The sequence below is a fragment of the Meriones unguiculatus genome, chromosome 4 (assembly GCF_030254825.1).
Source record: "Meriones unguiculatus strain TT.TT164.6M chromosome 4, Bangor_MerUng_6.1, whole genome shotgun sequence".
In the NCBI taxonomy this organism is placed as follows: Eukaryota; Metazoa; Chordata; class Mammalia; order Rodentia; family Muridae; genus Meriones; species Meriones unguiculatus.
The window spans coordinates 39,793,172-39,807,456 of record NC_083352.1 but is presented as its reverse complement, the minus strand read 5'-3'; the positions used below and the strand labels follow the sequence as shown (position 1 = coordinate 39,807,456).

The window sequence follows — 14,285 nt, the reverse complement described above, 5'->3', positions numbered from 1 at the left end:
AGCAGAAAGACCCGCATGGTATATACTCACTTATAAGTGGATCTTAGCCGTAATTTGTAGGATAAACTTACTGAAATCTACAGACCTAAAGAAGCTAAACAACAAGGAGGACCCTAGGGAAGATGCTTAATTCTCATTCAGAAGGAAAAACAGGGTAGACACCGGAGGTGGTAGAAGAGAGGGAACAGAATGGGAACCTACCACAGATGTCCTCTAAAAGACTCCACCCAGCAGAGGATTGAAGCAGATGCAGAGACTCAGAGCCAGACTTTGGACAGAGTGCAGGGAGTCTTATGGAAGAAGGGGGAGATAGAAGAACCTGGAGAAGACAGAAGCCCCACAAGGAGACCAACAAAACCAAAAAAATGCTGGGCCTAGGAGCTCCTGCAGAGACTGATGCTTCAACCAAAGACCATACATAGAGAGGACCTAGACTCACTGCTCAGATGTAGCCCATAGACAGCTCAATCTCCATGTCAGTTCCCTACTAATGGGAGAAGAGACGGTCTCTGACATGAACTCAGTTTCCTGCTCGTTGATCATTTTTTCCCTGGTGGGGTGACCTAGCCAGCCCACAGAGGAAGAGGATCCAGGCAGTTCTGATGGGACTGGATAAGCTAAGGTCAGACAGTAGGGGAGGAGGACTTCCCCTATCAGTGTACTGGGGAAGGAGGAACAGGGAGAAAGATGGGACTGGGAGGAGATGAAGGAAGGGCCTACAACTGGAATACAAAGTGAATAAGTTGATAATAATTATAATCATAAGAAGAAAGAAAGAAAAAGAAGGAAGGAAGGAAGGAAGGAAGGAAGGAAGGAAGGAAGGAAGGAAAAGAAAGGAAGGAAGGAAGAAAGAAAGAAAGAAAGAAAGGGAGGGAGGGAGGGAGGGAGGGAGGGAGGGAGGGAGGGAGGGAGAGAGAGAGAGAGAGAGAGAGAGAGAGAGAGAAAGAAAGAAAGAAAGAAAGAAAGAAAGAAAGAAAGAAAGGAAGGAAGGAAGGAAGAAAGAAAGACACTGAAGCAAGTCTCCTGTTGGCCAGGCATTCCCTTAGTCCAACACTGCACTCCTGTTTCTCCCCCCAGCAGTCTGTGAAGAAGGTGCCATTTGGCTGGGCTGGCGCTTCTTAGACTGAGAGCTGGAAGCTGTCTGGTGGGCAGTAGAGAGAGTGCGTGTTTATTATAGCAATTTTGCCTGTGGGTTACGGAGGCATGAATAACTGCAGTTATCCCTTATTCTCCAAGTGCTTGTGGGTAGTTATCAGGTACCCACCTAGTTGTTACTAAAATAAACCCAACATAGCTCTTTGAATCTAGAGCCTCTTAATCAGTTTTATTGCTGCCCTTGAAAGCCCTTCCAGTGTTTGCCTACTGCTTTCTACAACCAAGACGTAAATATTTGGGTAACGTTATGCATGAATTCATTTTGAAATTATTGGTGTGGGAACTGTGTTTTCCACCACCATTCAGTGACAGAATTTCTGAATAAGCTCATAAAAATTCAAAACTAAAATTCCATTCAAACATTTTAGCAAAATACCAGTTTCCTTCTGCCCGTCTAATTCCCGATGCTCTGGCTTCCATAACTGAGCTTTGATTCATGTTTAAGCCACCTAGTTTCCCCGGATGGCTCGGGGGTGAGTCGAATGGTAGTGGACATTATTCTTGGACATGGGACAGAGTTCTTGACCTAGTGATAGTATTGTGTCTGCCAGCCACCATGCTAAACATCTTAAACTCATTTTAATCTCATCTGATCTCCATACCCTCTCTAGAAGGACGTTATTATCATATGCCTGTTAGAAAATTAAGCATAGGAAACAAAGCCTTAAAGACTTTCTGTAACCACCCCAGGCCACACGGTCTTACCAATGGTAAAGAGCGAGGGCTAGACATTACACGTGGGTTTGTGTCATTGAAACTCCTGCGCTCTCTCGTTCTTTACGTTTGTGTCAGTACATGTATTTTTAGTTGAAAAAAATCCGGGGTAGGAACATATTGTTTCCGAATCTGTTTCTAAATCGTATTTCTGCCTCTGAGGTCTGTTTATTCTTTGCAGGCTGCAGTGTCAGGCAGTCATTCTCCAGAAATGCAAACAAGCTCCAAGTTTACAGCCTCGGAGATTAGTGACAGCAATGAAAGGAGTACGTAGGCTCGTAGCTAGTGGCTCTATCAGATGTCCCGGCGCTGACCTGACAGGCATGAATGAGGTCACGGGTCCACTCCTGTATGAATCACTGACGTTCAGTGGAGGGACTACAGGGCTCGGGAGTTTACGCCACATGAGCCTGCTCCCCAATGTTCACTGAGGGAAACAGGTGTGCAAGAGAGATTCCAGCTGCCATGATGACCCCCCTTCCATGAGAGATGTCTGTCTCTGTGGATAACTACACCACATGGGGTGGAAGACAAATAAAGGGAATTAGGCTACTGTCCCCATCTGAAACACATAATATCAGAAATCTTATTTCCCTTTATTTGCAGAGAAGCATCTTGGGAATATTTTCAGTATATTCAAGTGTCCTCTTGGCCCTGGGTTGTCTTTCTTATTCTGCAGTTGAGTTTCATTTGCTTTTCATTTCTGCTTCCCCAATCCTGGGGTCTCAGCAGATTTAAATATCGTGGTATTTTCAATATGACGACCCCATGATTGTTAGCAGTGGGTCTCCTGATATCTTGATATGGTTTGTTAAAGCTTTTTGCTTCCCTCTCCTCCCTTTTCTCTTTCCTTGTTTTGTTTGTTTTCTTTTTTTTTTTTGTGGTTGAATGCCATTGTTTTTGTTGTTGTTGTTATGTTTTTTTTTTGTTTTTGTTGTTGTTGTTTTGAGACAAAGTCTCTTTTTGTAACTAAGGCTTTCCTGGAGCTTTCTGGCTAGTCCAGGTTAGTCTTCAGCCCACCAACACCTACCTAAGCCTCCTGAGTATTCGGATTGTTAGTGAGGGATTTTGTTTTGTTTGGTTTAATTCTCCTTCCTGTTCTAAAATTTTGATATAAAGTCTAATGACTAAGGATACAGATTTGGAGACTTGGAATTAAACTCAATCAGTATAGTGGTACCAACAAGACCCCAATTTGATCCCCAGAACCTATAGACGATGGATGGATGGATGGATGGATGGATGGATAGATAGATAGATAGATAGATAGAGCCAAGTCTGGTGATGTATGCTTACAATCATGGACAGCTGAATACCTTGCATGTCCCTGACCACCTAGCCTAGCCCACATGGCAAGTCCCAGGCAAGCAAGAGACCCTGTGTCAAAATGAAACAGTAAACAGCACCCAGGGGACAATGTCTGAGATTGTCCACTGGCCTGCACACACACACACACACACACACACACACACACCAGCATATACACATTCTCTCACACCTACACACATGTGCCAGCACATACACAGTCTCACACACGTGCATGCACACACACATCACACACATACATATATACATGCTCACTCCCACATGTACATACACATACACACTCCCACACATACACATGCATAGACACGGGGACACAAAAACAGATTTGGATTAAACACAAATGGGTTCAAATTCTGATCAACTGCGTTCTGTCTGACCTTGGGCAAGCCAGTTCATCCCTTTGGGCCTTAGTTCTCTTGTGGGAAATGGGACTTAGAATTCTTGGCTAGCAAGATTATGGTGAGGGTTTAGTGAGGGCGTCTATGTAAAGCCCCTGGCGTATTTTAAGCACCCGATCAACAATCAAGGTAGAAATTAATAATTCACCAGCGGCATTTCTGGACACTCTTGAGGAGAGAACTCTGCGCAGCCCTTGGGGAAATGGCATCAACCCTTCATCTCAGAAGCTCTGCCACCAAGTCCACCAGGTCGGGCTTTAAGTCACAGCCGTTTCTAAGCCACCGGGAAGGCCAGCTTGTCTTTTTCTCTACGGCCTAAGGCTTGGGTTCTGTGTTGATGCCCCACAGTCCCTTAGGCTTACCAACAGCAAAGAAATAAAAGGGAGAGCAGAGTTCTTGAGTGAGCCCGACATGGCCACTATGGTGGCTGGACTCAAGACTTTCTATTAGTGCTATTAAATTTATTCCCTCTTCTGTAATGCTGGTAAGCATCTCAGAATTGCCACATGCAAAATGCTTGGTATGGTAAAGTGTTTCATGAGTGGACGCTACTATTTGCAACTTGTGTTTGACCACAGCTGACACACCTACCCAGATCGCTCATTTCTTTGAAGATAGAAGGGCCTCTTTCAGCCAGACAGCCAACTAGAACAGAATCAAACTTGTCTATCTGCTTTTTGTTTGTTTGTTTGTTTTACATGTTTTAGAATTTTGATGCCACTCTGTTACATATATGACACCTAAGTGTGTTCTTTGCTTATCCCTTCAGACCATGATTACTCCCAGAATTTTTTTTTTTTTTCGTTTTGTATTTTTGCTTTGTTTTGCTTTTTTGGGACAGGGTTTCTCTGAGGAGCCCTGGCTGTCCTGGAACTCTCTCTGTAGAGCAGCGTGGGCTCAAACTCAGAGATCCGCCTGCCTCTGCCTCCCAAATGCTGAGATTAAAGGTGTGTGCAGCCACTGCCCAGCTTACTCCCAGAATTTTAAGGACTAGGCTCATGCTGAAGAAAGTAGTGGCCTCTGTAGTGAGAGCTGTGGTTTAAGCCGTGCTAGGAATGTGTACATAGATATGACGGGTATTGGCTGATCTGGGCAGATACTTTCACAAGTATTATTTACGCTGTAACCATCTCCGAGCTGGGCAGGAAGGCTTAACTTGACTCAGCTCTATTGTGGATTCTTGAGTGCGTTTCTCATTTGTTCTAAGTGTAGAGAGCTTAGAGCTCCCTGAAGCCACATTTTTGCAGCCATGCATAGCTATCAACTTGTTGATGAAGTCTATTAAATAATCCTTTTTATAATTTTTATCAGAAAAAAATCATTTAAATACCCAACCATGCCAAAAAAATTTTTTAAAATTTGTTTTGAAATGATAGAAGAAAACATTCCCGTTTTAACATTTCTGAGTAAATAAGTCTCATTATTCACTTTCTTTCTTTTCTGACTGTTCTCAGTTTCTGTTTCCATTTACTTATAAATATTTTTGAAAGTTTTTTAAAACAACTTGATGATAATTAAGGCACTTTTCTTGCTGCCTAAGGCACTGTTCTATATATTTTCCAATTAAAAATTTCCTCACGTTCACTCCTATTCTGAAACTATTTTAGCACACTGTTCTTATTTATTTCGTTATCCAAATTTACGTATTTGCTGTCTTTGTGGGAAAAAAAATGAATGATAAGTTTTGAATTTTGAAAAAAAAAAGTAAGCTTCCTATTTCTTATTTTTAAAATAAGAATCCACCTTTGCTCACACTGAAAACATGGTAAGGAAATGCGTTGCAAGACTGTGTATGTTAAATACCTGTGCACACATTCTCACATACACAGATACACAGAAAAGCCAAACAGCAAAATGTTAAGGGGAGAATTATTTTCGTGGTTTGTGTGTTTCAGTCTCTACAAGGAACAAAATTTATGCGTTCACTGCTCTGTCTCAGTGAGAGAAAAGCAAACACAGGGAGGGCTCAGGGCAGTGTTGGGTATGGCCTCCTCTTCTCTTCGTTCCTGGAGGAGACTCCCTTTCTCCAGTTGTTTTAGCACAGATCCTGGTACCCACCCTCGACTCTGTCCTTTTCTCTTCTCCAGTGTCAAGCCCAAACAGGCAAACCTGCATCAGTGCCGACCTCCTTGCCAGCCTGCTTCCTTCTCGAAATCCGAACCACTGTTTTAGGCACATTTCAGGCTGACTCCTTCCCTGGCCTAGACCACCAAGTTTTCCTGTCCTCCTCCTCCTGTTTCTTATACTCCTGCTATTGAGGTATTTCTAAATGGAAAGCCTGGCAGTAACATTTGCTTAGCGGTGACCTCACAATGCCCATGGAGCTTGGTGAAGCTGCTCAGCCTGCTCTTACCTTTGGGGTCCTTCCACACTCACCTCAGGCCAGTCTCCCCACTTGGTCTCACTGGCATTTGTCTGCCAAACCCTTCCAGACTCAGTGGTTTTTTTTTGTTTTTGTTTTTTGAGTGTTATTCTCTTTGTCTGTCCTGTTCTACCTCAGCCCTTTCATTGTTGCTTGCATTCTTGTTCTCAGGCTAAGTCGATTCTTTATGCATTTATTTGTTCATTCATTCATTCATTCATTCATTCATTAGTTCATTCATTCATGTTCCCTCTCGGTAAAATAACTTTTTAAAAGACCCTGTATGATTGTTAATTATTTTTGTATATGCCATCCATTATTTGACTTTCTTTTCCTGTATCAGAATAGAAGGCCAAAAAACCTTATTCTGTGTCTTTATCCCTAGCGCTTCTTGCCATGTCTTGCAAATGATAGGCATTCTCTGTATGCATGCTAACTATGTAAAGAAATCGGCTATCCATATGCCTCCAGGGCCATCTGGGTCACACATACATCTACTCTAGTCTCCTGAATTGCTCTGTCTAGTCTTGCTTTGTTTTTCATTTCTCATCTGTCCTGACTAGTGAATATTACGATGAGATCATTTTTATCAGTTGTGGTTGTTGATACATTCAGGTTAGGTTTTTTTGTTTTTCTTTTTCATACATTTATTTTTAACAGTTTTGTTTGTTTTTAATGGTGCTGGGGATCTAAGCAGCTCTACTTATTTTCCTCCGCTTCTTAGCGTCTTAGGATGTGTTAATTGGGGATGGCAAAAGATTGCATCCTGCTTTTGGAATCTAATGTGGAAGCCTTTGCCTTCTGTAGATAAGTTTGGTTCAGCATGGTTGTTGATTTAGTTGCGTTTATGTCTGCCATCCTGACTCTTCTTGTTTAAAAGTCCCATAGTTTCCTTGTCCATATCGTCCTTTTCTTCTGTCTTCTTTATTACTTAGTTGTTTTTATCGCTTTTTATCAATTCCTGGCTTGTGAGATACTGTAACTCTTTGCCTTGTTATTTTAGAGGCTTAGAATGTACAGTGTATGACTTTCATATAACAGTTGTCACATGTGCAGTTGTTTTGTGTGCAGTATGAAAGCTTGCCGCGTGCCTCTGACTCCCTTTCTTTACGCTATTGTTGCAGTAGATTTCAATCACACACATTATGAACCCTGAAGTATATTGCTACTGTTTTTTTTTTTCTGTTTAAACAGTCACTGAGCTTCCAAAGATTTAAACAATATCTTATATATTTCTCCACCTACTGCACATGGCCAAGTGCTATTTCCTGCTTAGCATACATCTGTGTTGCTATGCCTGCTTTTCATTGGATGGCTTTCTTTACATTTTCATGGCACAGAGACTGCTGATAATCAGCTTTCACGTATTTGAAAATACATCTATTTGAGTTTAATTTTTGAAATATTTTCATAGAATTACAGATGACTTGTCTTTTTTTTTTTCTTTCCGTGCTTTAAAATATTTTGCCCTCCTGTCTGTGTGCTTATATTCTTTTCATCGAGATGTTCTCAGTATAGCACACTATTCTCTTTTCTCTGTTCCTAAAACTATTTCCTTTCTACTGCACTGGACAGTTTTCATCATAACTGAATGTTGGGTTTCTTCACATTTCTTCTGCTCGAGACTTGTTGAATTTCCCAGGTATCTACACCAAACCTGAAATATTTACATTTATTTATTTATTTTTTCTTCACATATTGACTGTCCTCTCATTTGTTTTATTTTTCAGGACTCTGACCTCTTAATGTAGTTCTGTATCCCAGTGATGACTGGCTCACCGACACGCTTCTCAATCCGTTAGGCTTATTTTATATTGTGTCACTTCTCTTTCTAGTCAGACTTCGCTGGCCCATCCTTCTGTCTTCTAATTTACCATTCTTCATCTTAGACACTGCAGTTCCCACCAGTGCATTTAGTTGTAACTGTTTCTTTTCTACCTTCTATGACTATGTGAATTTCAAAACATAGGGGATAGAGTTGTAATATTTGTTGTATTAGTCACTTTTTCTACTACTGGGATAAAACACCATGACCTAGATAACTTTAATGGAAGGAAGAGTTGATTTGGGGCTTACGGTTTCAGGGGAACACGAGTCTGTCACTGTCATGGTGCGGAAGTGTGGTAGCAGACAGATACTGTGACTGGAGTTCTTAGCTGAGAGCTGAGGGCTCACATCTCTACCCACAGACAGGAAGCAGAGAGGGGGTTCTAGAAACTCTACATGTCTTTTGAGACTACAAAGCCCAATCCCCAGTGACATCCTTCCTCTAGCCAGGCTTTCTAAACCCATCCAGACAGTGTCACTAACTGGGGATGAAGTATTCAGACACCCAAGACTACGAGGAATATCTCATCCACACTAATGCACCCACCTTCATGTCTGTGTCTGGTAATTCTACCTTTTCTCTTCATCATCTCTCTGCTCCTTTGCAGACATGGAGAAGCAGCACTGTGGCTTTTTTTTTTCTTCTCTCTCTGTGAAAGTACGACTAAGTTATTTGGAAACAGCTGCTCATGTGTGGTCTTCCTTTTTAAGATTTATGAGGCGGGACCAGAACTGTCTTTGTTTCATGCCTACATTCCACACAAAACAGAAACATCATTTTCCTAAGTGCATCGCCCAGTGCCGTCCGAGGCACATGCAGCGTGGCCAGCGTAACAGATAGCACATTTAGGTGAGCCCTGGGTGTTTCAGTCCAGGGTAGGGTCTGGAAGTGGAGGTCGCCTTGCCCCTGGCAACACATGTTATTGTCTGGAAACATGTTTGTGACAAACTGGGAACCACAGGCACTTAGTTGGTAGATGCGAGGAATATTCTTAAAAAAGTCACACTGCAGCGTCAAGTGTCTCTCTAAAGGATTTTTTTCCCCTTCTAAGATGTCAGTGGTACTAAGGTTGGAAGACTGCCATCATTTTTTTTTCAGTTGAGTACGTCGCTTATGAATTATTTCTCTGAAACGATCTCTTCACACAAACATGGTCAGTAGTAGCGCTGCTCAGCGCTAAAGAAGCATAAGGCGTTCATCCTTCTCACACTTCTTTGTTTTTCTGTCATGTTTTCCTTAAAATTCTTCCTAGCTTTCTACAAGACTGAGCTGTATCTCTTTAGGAAGATTGCTGCTCTTCCACAGTTTCCCCTCCTCATACACTTGCCAGTGCAGTAAGCAAGCACTGACAAGGGTTCTTGTCTCTTCTGTTTGTTTGGGGGATGTTTATAGCGGTGGGTGCTCATTGCTCTTCCTTGCTTGAGGTCAGTGACTTGAAAAATATTCTTTCAGTTATTTTGCTGTTGGTATATTTTGGACACCTTTAATTCCAGAAATCTGGAGACTCCGTCAGGTTTGCAAATCCAAAGCCAGACTAAGAAAAATCCTGTCAAAAAGCAAACGACCAGAAAAACAAGCAAACAGAGAAACCTGGCCTATTTTATTTAAGTTTTATTACTTTACCAGATTTGTTTCTTTTTAAGTATATGTGTTAAGTCTATGTGTGTATGTGTGCTTCATGAGTGCAGTTCCCATGAAGGCCAGAGTGCATCAGATTCATTCAAACTGGAATGAAGTGGTTTTGCATGGTTGTTTGGGTGCTAGAAACTGAACCCAGGGCCTCTGTAAGAGCAAAGTGTTCTTATCTGCTGAGCTGTATCTCTAGCTCCAATTTTAGTTCCTGTAACTTATCTCACAAGTAAGGAAAAAGCTGACTTCATCTAATGTTATCTTTATTAGCTGTCATATTTAAAGAATACACCTTACACAGTGATGACCTCCTCAGCCCCTGATACTCTTTACTTTTGTTTTTCCCCATACTTGCATCCTTTCATCAACCATCACTTCTGTAATGAGTCACAGTGATTCCCTTTTCTTGGCTTGTCTTTCCTACTTACTTGTGTTCTCAATGCAACATTCTGTTTCTCTTGGGAGAAACTGGAAATCCAAATTATGGATACACGTAAATTTAACATTTACCAAGAAAGTTATCATAATGTGATTTTATTTTTTATATAATTTGTTTACAAGTTTGCCTCAGCAAATATAATTTTCTTTAAAAGGAACAATAGCAATTGATTTCCTCTTGTGCTGAATTGCTGTTAGTGAAATACTTTGAAATGTGCACAATACAAGAAGTTGTGTATACTGTTTGATTAACATAACTGGTAGTGATTCGTAAATACTAACTTATTAACAAAATGTGAATTGTAACAAAAAGGTGAAAATTTCTTGCTGTTATGTAGGAATGACTTAATTTAGTCTTTAATGTAAAAATGTTAGGGTGATAAATTAGTGTTTCTCCCTGAAATCAACTTAAGCTTTGAGGAAATTTTTTCAGGTATAATGCAAGTGTGAGGGTGTTCCAGGCTCAAAGGTTTTCAAGGTAATACTTAAGTATACAAAGTTCTTACAGAAAGATGGCCCCTGTGAGCTACTCTGCACAGAAGGTTCTCTATCATTCAGGTTTACATATTTGTTTTGTATCTCAGCTCTTGGAATTTTTTAAGTATAGTTGATTTTAGAATATCAATTGTAGGTCAAACATTATCATCACTATCATCAAGAGTTTTAAAAATACAGAAACTCCAATTAAAATCAGGTTATTTTTCTAAATGTAGAATTTTAAAAGTTTTCGGGGGTTATTGTTGTTGTTTTGAGACAGGGTTTCTCTCTGTAACCACACTGGCTGTCCTAGACTTCACTTTGTAGTCCAGACTGGCCTTGAACTCACAGAGTTCCACCTGCCACTGCCTCCCAGGTGCTTGGGATTAAAGGCGTGTGCCACCTCTGACCAGATTATTACGATTATTATCATCATCATCATGTTTTTATTAGGTTCAGTTTTCTGCCAGGTTTAGAGTATATTTAAATACTATATCTTGGAGCTGAAGAATTAGCTGAGTGGTTAAGAGTATCTGCTGCTCTTGCAGAAGACCTGAGTTTGGTTCCCAACACCCACACGGGGCTACACACTACAGTATGTAATGCCAGTTCCCGAAAGTCTGATGCTGTCTTCTGGTGTCTGTGGTCACTTGCCTGCACATGTACACATGCACACAGACACACACGCCATAAACAGATAATAAAACAGGTCTTTAAATGCTGGGTCTGCTGTAGAGGTTGGGATGACCCTCTCTCCATCAGTGACCCATCAGCTGGAACTACCTTCTTCTTCTTCTTTTTTTTTTTTTTCATTTGTTTAGTTAAATCTTTCAAAGTCCAGAGGCTTCTTCACTGCTAATGCATGATGCTGCGAGAACTGAAGGTATCATAAGCTGTAATACTCCAAATACATTAAACCCACCCAACATCCTGGCGCAGTGCCTGGCGGTGTCAATCTCTCGCCCTGCCACTGCGCAGGGTCACAAGAGGCATTCTACCACCCTTCACTAGCCCACCAAAAAACATCAACAGTCAGAACATAGCGTCTACTGAGTGGGTATTGCTTCCACATCCTCATAGGTAAAGTCATAAAATCAAGCAGATCCATTCAGTCAAGACAGCTGTACCGGGAAACAACAAAAACCTAGTAGTGCAGATGTTTTAAGTCCAGCTGCAATATTCAAGCACTGTGATTTGTAACTGACTCGTTTTTTTTCTTTCTTTTTTCCCCCTGAGGAAGTAATGGAGATGAACTGTATCAATATAATGTTCTCGTGTCAATTCGATAAAAACAACAACAAACAAACAAACAATAAAGCTTTTGGCTAACTTGCTTAGCGATGGCTTTATTTCCAAAAGGCTGCGCCTCCTGCCCCCGTTATTAAGTTCTTTGTGTGGAGTCTGCGCACAGTGACCCTCTCCTTTGTGAGAGAGCGGCAGTCGCCATCAAAGGATGCCAACAGTTTAGAGCTTCTCAAGCGGTTGCATGTCTTAATCTCCCCATTCTCAGCCTTGAGTGGAGGAGATAACCTGGGAAACCGCCTTTTGAAATCACATTGAACTGGCTGACTTCCATCAGAGACGCGTTGGTAGCCGCAAGCACCACGGTGTAGATGAAACCCTCAAGAGTCTGAACTGCGTGCCAGAGTGGAATGACAGATGCAGGGAACTTTGCATTGTTTTGAGTGTCTATGATCAAATTGCCTCCGTCTTTGATAGTATAGTTGATTTATCTTGCTTTATTGCGGCAGCATAGACTTGCCTTGCAAGGAAAGCTTAGTTATCTCTTAGCGTTATAAATGACCTATCATGTTAGTGTACCAGCTGGACATGGCGGTGCACTGTTGTAGGCTCAGCATACACAAAGCTGAGCCACAGGGTCAGGAGTTCAAGGACAGCCTGGTCCGAATAGCATAGCACAATCTCTCCTCTTTTCCAGAATTAAATGGAAAATAGTTCAGTACTACTCTGCCCACTGTGGGAAAAACAAACAAATAATGAGACTTTTAAAGTGAGGTGGGGATGTAGCTCAGTGCTGTGGTACTTCCCTCTATCTTGGGATATGGTTTTGCTGATCCCCATTGTTAAGCATGCATCAATTTAGGATGAGAAGCGGTTTTTCTGCAACGCCCTAGAATTCCAAAAGTTTATTGCTGGAAATGCTTGAGCTATATTTTCTGGTCAGGTAAAAGGCCTTTGGATGACCATTTAATTTTGAGTGTCTGTATAGGTAGCCCTTCCCCCGAAGAGCCAAACACTAGTTTAGGAAGAAATTTGTTTTGAACTTAAGACATATTTATTCAATGTGTCTAACGATGAAATTTTAACAAGGTAATTTAAAGATCATTAAGGCCAAATTAATGCCCTTTTTTCCTTAAGATTGCAGAATCAGGCCACTGATCATTCTGTATGTAACTTTAGCGTTGGGATTTTAATGGGCTCAGCAGACAGGTTAGGTTTTTGTTTGTTCATTTTAAATAAACACAGAAGAGCTATTTAAAAAGCAGACACGAAGAGCAAGGACCAGCCACTTGGAAATTACCTTTCGTGTAGTGACAGCAGAGAGAGAAACTGAGCGGCCAGTGGATTCTTTCAGATTTCTCTTCAGAAAAGGCAGTGAGACGACCATGGTTACCATGTTGGTTGAAACTGGTGCCTTTAGTGAAGTTGGATGAATTTCTTTCTTAGTTGGCTAGAGAATAATCCCGTGGTTTTTGCCCGAAACTTTAGCATGCATGGCTCATTTGGAGTGAGCCTGGTCTACATTAATTTCTATTTAGCAATGCCATTGGAAAGCATGCTACTATTTCACTAACTGAATGGAGTTTCCGTTTCAGAGTGATGGTTTTTTGTTTTTGTTTTTGTTTTGTTTTTTTTGTTTTTTGTTTTTTGTTTTTTCACTCCTGGGTCCTCAGCACTCATGGAGGGCATATCAAGAAATATTTACCTAAAATATTTTTGTTTTGTTATGATAATAAAAATAAGGAAGCTCATTAATTTTCTCATAGTCTCTGTCACTTTACCTTAGGTTATTTTTCCTATTAAGCTGAAAGGAAAGCTGCAATAAAAATTTCAGGTTTTATCAAGAACCATTAGAAGAATGTGTAAGAAAATCATGGAGCAGTGAATCAGAAAGAGTCAATGAAAAACATTACATTAAATAAAAACCCACAGTCACACTGGGTGGTGGTGGCTTTCTCCTTTAAACCCAGCACTTGGGAGGCAGAGGCAGGCAGATCTCTGAGTTCAAGGCCAGCCTTGTCTACAGGGTGAGTTCCACAACAGCCAAGGCTACACAGAGAAACCCTGTCTCACTCCCTTACCCCCCCCCCCCAATTACAGTCACCACAAAGGAAACAGGATGGAGAAATGAAGATTCGTTTGAACAATATGAAGTAACTACTTTGAATGGCCTTGCTCAATTCAAAAGCAGAGAAACTGGAACCCTTCTGGAGGAGGAGGATACCAAGTATTTGTAAGCAAACCCAGTGGAGTTCTGTGATCATTCCAGCCCCGAGCTTTGCCCGACTTTCAGTAACTGGATGGAAGGCAAAAGCTCAAAAGTGAGAGGTCTAGGAGCTGCCTTTTTAAGCAGCAAGAGAGAAGGCTTGTTGGCAGCTCGATTGTGGGCGGTTCAGAGGCTGTAAGTGTCCACACCGGAAGCCCCTTAAAGAGCTGTGGAGTGTGTCTAGCGTGTGGTGAAGAAGTGGGGCAGACTCTCGCTCAGAGAATCTACGAGGAAGAAAATACCCAAACGGAAGTCACAGCCCTCTGGGTTCAGAACCAAAGAGAGGACAGGGGCAGGGATGGTGGGGTGGTGGCCAGGAGTCTATTTCAAGTTCATTATGAGACCATTGGTTGGGATGGTGCAGTCTCCCTGGGGACTGAGGACGGAGCTCCCGGGAGCCTTCAGGTTGAAATGATGGACTGAATGAGAAGCAGTAAAGACAAAGGGGGA

General features: G+C 41.6%; 1 protein-coding gene across 16 annotated transcripts in view; it reads left to right on the top strand.

Moving 5' to 3' along the window:
- The window catches only part of Tenm3 (teneurin transmembrane protein 3), a 2,741,632-nt gene that overhangs the window by 2,285,943 nt on the left and 441,404 nt on the right, over positions 1-14,285 (top strand). The window lies entirely within an intron of this gene.